This window comes from Helianthus annuus, chromosome 8 (assembly GCF_002127325.2).
Source record: "Helianthus annuus cultivar XRQ/B chromosome 8, HanXRQr2.0-SUNRISE, whole genome shotgun sequence".
In the NCBI taxonomy this organism is placed as follows: domain Eukaryota; kingdom Viridiplantae; phylum Streptophyta; class Magnoliopsida; order Asterales; family Asteraceae; genus Helianthus; species Helianthus annuus.
In genome coordinates, this window is record NC_035440.2 from 162,018,070 (window position 1) to 162,024,069 (window position 6,000).

The following is a 6,000-nucleotide window of genomic DNA, read 5'->3' on the forward strand; positions in this document are numbered from 1 at the left end:
AAATTCATAATAGTCGCAGTAGACTATTTCACCAAATGGTTAGAGGCAAAGGCACTTGCCTCAACCACGTCAAACGTCGTCAAGAGATTCATATGGGAACAAATCATATGCCGTTTCTGCTTGCCACTCAGAATCATCACTGACAATGGAACGAACTTCGCCGCAGACGACCTCGAACGATGGTTCAAAGAATTGCACATCGAACACACCTTCTCTTCGGTTGCGCACCCGCAAGGGAACGGTCAGGTAGAGGCAGTTAATAAAAGCATTGTCGACGGTATCAAAGCAAGGTTAGGCGAGAAAGAAGGGGCTGGGTTGATGAGCTGCCAAGCATACTGTGGGCCCACAGAACAATGCCAAAGACAAGCAACGGTGAGACACCGTTCAGTCTAGTTTACGGGTCTGAGGCAGTAATACCAGCCGAAATAGGATTACCATCTCCAAGAATGCTCTCCATGAACTTGATCGACAATGAAAAAGAAAGGAGGATTGATCTGGACCTCCTAGAAGAAAGAAGAGAGATGACGGCAATCAATGAGGCAAAATACAAAACGAAGCTAGAAAAATATTACAACTCCAAAGTTCGAGTCTGCACTTTCAACCCAGGAGACTACGTCTTAAGAGACAATGAGGCTTCCAACACAGAAAAACCTGGGAAGCTGGCTCCCAAGTGGGAAGGTCCATATGTTATTGATACAGTACTCGGCAAAGGGGCTTACAAACTGCGCACCATCGACGACAAGGAGGTTCCACGAGCTTGGAACACTCAACAACTTAGAAAGTGTTATATGTAAACCAGATATGTAACCGCAAAGGCTGAACCGCCAACACGTTTATCATAATACAAGAAGTGTTTGGCTACTTTTATTTCATGCAAATTTCTTGTCACAACTGCATATATTACTTTGGGCGTACACGAAAACATCAATGGCTCGACCATAGGAAACGTTGTAGACCTCTAAGGCTCGTCACAACCAAGTGCACAGCCGGGTCTGAAACACAACCAAAGCCTACAAAACGCCAAAACAAAACTTCGTGCCCACATAAACACAAAAATATCGATAGCAAGGTAAATAAACATTGTAATGCTCCAAAGCTGTACACAGCTGAGCTCACACAATAACCTGCAACTCGATCACTTCATAGTCACGAACCAACTCACGCACAAATACGACAGAATAAACGTTGTAGTTAACACAACATAACCTGTCAGCGCCATCATTCATTCGTGACACCTAATCAAAGTAATTCCACATGCACATATTATGATGATACCAAAATTAGCACAAACACCAAGGCAAATATTAAAATACCAAACATCAAACTTGATCAGTGTCCACACACATAACAGGTAAAACAAAATAAAATTGTTTAAACAGGTCATCAAAATTACAAGGCCGCCCAAGGCCATACGCGGCTCGCAGGCCGGAATCCACCAATCAGGAGTGGCTAGTACCAGCGCCTCCCGCCGCACTTGCGTCATCTCCAAGAGCTTTTTTCAACAAAGCAACACAATCAACCTTCCTAGCTAACTTCTCCGCAGCTTTAACGACAGCAAACTCCAAGGATGCAAAATCCTTACGTTTTGCAGCATATTTACCATCACAATCTTCCTTGTAGAGCTCGAAATGGTAATCTTTTTCATTATTAATAACTGCCTCTTTACCTTCAGAGAAGCCATACTTCCGACCACTGTTATAACCCGCCTGACCCAACTCGAACATGTAAGTAGCAAGTTCGTGAGAATTCACAATACGGTCAGCAAGCTGCAAACAAGCAAACAACAACGTAAGAGGAATCATCAAAACATACCAAAAAAGAAACAAAAACGAGCAAAGAAGTTACCAAAGGCACCCCGCGCGAAAGCAACCATCTGCAATCAGCAGATATCTCCTCAACAAGGCCATCAGAAGCCGCACACTCAGAAGTCTTTTGCTCCAGAAGCTTTCCAGTAGCCTCACACTCAGCAGCCTTTTGCTTCACAAGGAGTTCTAACTTGTCGATACGATCGACATACTCCTTCTCCTTTTTCTCAGACGCAAGGCGGGCCTGATGGGCTTCATCTGCTAACTCCTTCTTCTCTCCAGATAATCGAACAATTGCATCACGCTGAGATTGCATCTCAACATTGGTGCGTTCACAAGCAGCTTCCCAATCCTTCTGCTTTTGAAGGTTAATTTGTTTCTGTTCCTCAAGCTTCTGCTCGGCATCGGAGACCCTCCACTACAAACCTTTCTTTTCAGCATTAAATTTCTCTCTTTCCTCAGCCAATGCTCTCTTCGCATCCTCAAACTCAGCCGTCTCTTCCCCCATAGATTTCCAATCCCGGACAATTTCTTGAGCAGAGGCAAAGAAGTTAACTCCGGCGCGAACATGATCATCTAGCAACTCAAAGAGATTGCGTTGCTTCTGGAACATCCTTTCAGCGGGCGGAAGAGACATAGAAAAGAAGTCATGGCAGTTACCCAAATTATTCATTCGGGAACCTTGAGTAAGATTCCAGCAAGGCGCGTGCGGCAAGTCGTCACAAGCAGGATCGTGAGTATCCCACGAATCAGCACGCACATTCGTAAACTGCGGACTGCGAACCGCACCAGACGTAGCACCACCACCACTTGAAGGGCGCTTAGTATAAATGGTCTGACGTAGAGTGGCCTCACTGGACTCCACCTCAGCCTCAACACCCTTACCCCTATCATCAACACCTGCATCACCTGCAGTATCACCACCACCTTCACCCACGTTCCGGACTACAGTTTCGTATGTTTTCTTCTCCTTCTCAGCATCATCCCGAGGAGGGGTCAAGCCAATCGTCCTCGACGGAGGAGAAGCAGGGGGAGTGATCTGTGAAATATCCACCTTACGGGGTTTTTTGCCAGACTTTACTTCTGTCATAAAGCAACCACAACAGTTAAAAGTAACTCGAAGAAACATGAAAGCAATATACAACTATAAACACCATTACCAGGAGGAGCAGAAGCAGCAAATATCTCCTCCAAGAGATTCCTGCGACCTCCACTAAAAACACCCATATCTATTTCAGAATCGGAAGGCGCGGGAGGAGCCTCCTTTCGGAGCTTAGCTTTCTTCGCACCAAGAAGAGCGGCGACCTGCTCATCAAGCTTGCGCTTCTTATCTTCAAGCGCTTTTTTCCTCATATGCTCGGTCAAAGTAGCGCTGTCGTCTGGGTCAGACTCTCGAGTTTTCTCACCAACTCCTAGACCAGACAACGAATCAGAGACAACCACATAATCTAGACAAGGAAGAGTAGAGGGTCGCTTACGAGAAGTACCAGCAGTTTTGCCCTCTGCCCTTTTCTCCCCTCTCTCAGACTTATCAGTCCTCGCCTTCTTCCTTGCCTCCAATGGTGCAGAAGGATCAACAGGCATTTCTGCATCATCATCATAATCATTAACAACCTCATGAATAGGTTCCTCAACACCAGCCTGCGCGGTACCTGCACGCGCGCAATGAGAGGTTAGACCTTCAGGGGATTGGTCAGAACTTCCACTCGAGAGAACAACAACTTCCTCTCGAATACTATAAACAGGATCATCTTCATCATCTTCACCTAGAGAAACATTGGCATATTTACTGAAACTTTCATCAGTTGGGTGCAAGAAACGGCCTCGAATCTGGTTTAGCCACGTTGGCGTCCCATCTTCTTGGATGGCCTCCACCATGGCACCAGCAGCTTTCGGGTCCAAGGCGTTTATCAAACTATATCCAACTGCAAAAGACAAAGAAATAAGAAAAAAAACATACAAGATAATTCAGAAGTGCCTTAAGGAAATCACATACATTTGCCTTGATAACTGTAAACAGGAACACCTAAAGGATTCTTCGGCACCCACAACAAACTCATGCCGGCACCGACTAGGGCCATCTCCTCCAACTGAGAAATTGCAGTTGCCTTGTTTGTTATCTTCTTATACCAGTCTTGTGCAGCATAATCCGCCATAGCATCTACCTTTGGAATCCCCTCACCCACCAATCGATAATGCATATCCACAGGAATCACACCACGACAAGGTAGAAGAATTTCCGCTTCCAATCGTGCAAGCTCTTCAACGGAACGGAACAAACCGGAGAAACACCCGTCCGGGCGGTGAAAGAGTAAAACCCACTAGCATAAGTAACACTGTAAAAGACGTTGAACATCTCAAACGTCGGCTCAATACGGTAAGCCCTACAAACATACTCAAAATGAGTAATACGCGGAAGCCCAATCGCGTTGATTTGAGAAATATGGAGCCCATAATTCCTCAACACAGAGGCAGTAAACTTAGTAATCGGAAGCCTAAAGTTACCCTCCCGGAAGAATGCAGCGTATAAAGTCATGTAACCTGGAGGTGCATCCACGGCGGTGGAACCAACAGTTGGATATTGAGCCCCCCACTCCGGGCGAAAACCCATCTCTTGAACAAGATTGTGGAACTCTTCCTCTTTCCACCCAATAACTGCCTGGTCAGGGCCAGGAGGAACTTTCTCTTTGTGTTTCCTCTTCCTTTGAGAAGGATTTGCAGCAGACATAACGAGGATACTAAGAGGTCAAACGAAAATATTCGAACAAAGAAAGGAGGAAAGATGAAAGATATGGAGAAAATCAAACTTGGAAAATTTGAAAAAGTGAAGAAGAAGAAGAAACCGCCTCCTATTTATACCCATCGCATTTAATGCGATGGGTAGTGGGCCGTCAGAATCCAGGAAAAGCAAGCAATGGGGAAACGACACGTCAGAAGAGAGAGAAGACGTCACCTCTTTTTTCGGGAATATGGGTAACAAGGCCTGACAACGTGACAGAAAGTAACTGAAGGGAACTGAAAAGGCGCCTGTTCACCTCCGATAAGACAGGGGCACCAGACAGTCACATCAACATTTTCCCCAAGACAACAAAACTTCCATCAGAAGGAAACAATAAGTGCCATGCGCGATGCGCCATGCGTCCATTTGGCTCACTTTTTATGAAGTGCCAAAACCCATACGCCATGCGTCCATTTGGCTAACTTTTTACAAAGTACCAAAACCCATGCGCCATGCGTCCATTTGGCTCACTTTTTACAAAGTGCCAAAACCCATGCGCCATGCGTCCGTTTGGCTCACTTTTTACGAAGTGCCAAAACCCATGCGCCATGCGTCCATTTGGCTCACTTTTTACAAAGTACCAAAACCCATGCGCCATGCGTCCATTTGGCTCACTTTTTATGAACTGCCAAAACCCATGCGCCATACGTCCATTTGACTCACTTTTTACAAAGGGCTAAAAACCCATGCGTCATGCTTCCATTTGGCTCAAATATTTATAAATTACCAAAATTCATATGCCACAAAAACCACTACCCTTATAAGTCCAGAATCCCTCCTAGACGATCAACTCACCTAGAAGGCACACTGGACTGGGGGACTTGAAGAGGTATGGTCCCAATTCCCTGCCTACATGGCAGGGACCACACCTCCTTTTCGAGCACATATGGCGCCTACATCAGCAACATAACCCATAAGCTTCTAGAAGCTTCTAGAAAATGTCAAGGTGGCACCAAAGATGCTCTATCCGACAAGAAGGACAAACACGTGTCACCAGTCGCAGACCACCACATAGGCCTGCAACAAAACAGGGGGCAGAGCTGACAACTCCAGTACGAGGTTTCCAGCGTGGACAAATGTAAGCGCGCCACGTGTACCACTACACCGGCTATGGCAGAGGAGACCAAGAGGATATTCCCCTTGGTCAGACAGCTGGCGCGCAACCACAGCTGGCACAGCTGCTCCTCCCTTCTTCACACTCCGGCTATAAATAGGACCCTTCATCATCCAGGTTAAAGGATCTTGCTCTCTCATTTTTACACACTCAACACACACTGTTTATACTCCCTCAGAACAGTACTTATTCTCACGCCGGAGCCTGGTTAAGAGGGAAACCCCCATATTCCCCTCTTAACGAGACTAACGGTGTTGATGTTTTGCAGGATCTTGGTCATTCCAGCGAGTAAGGAAGGAGAT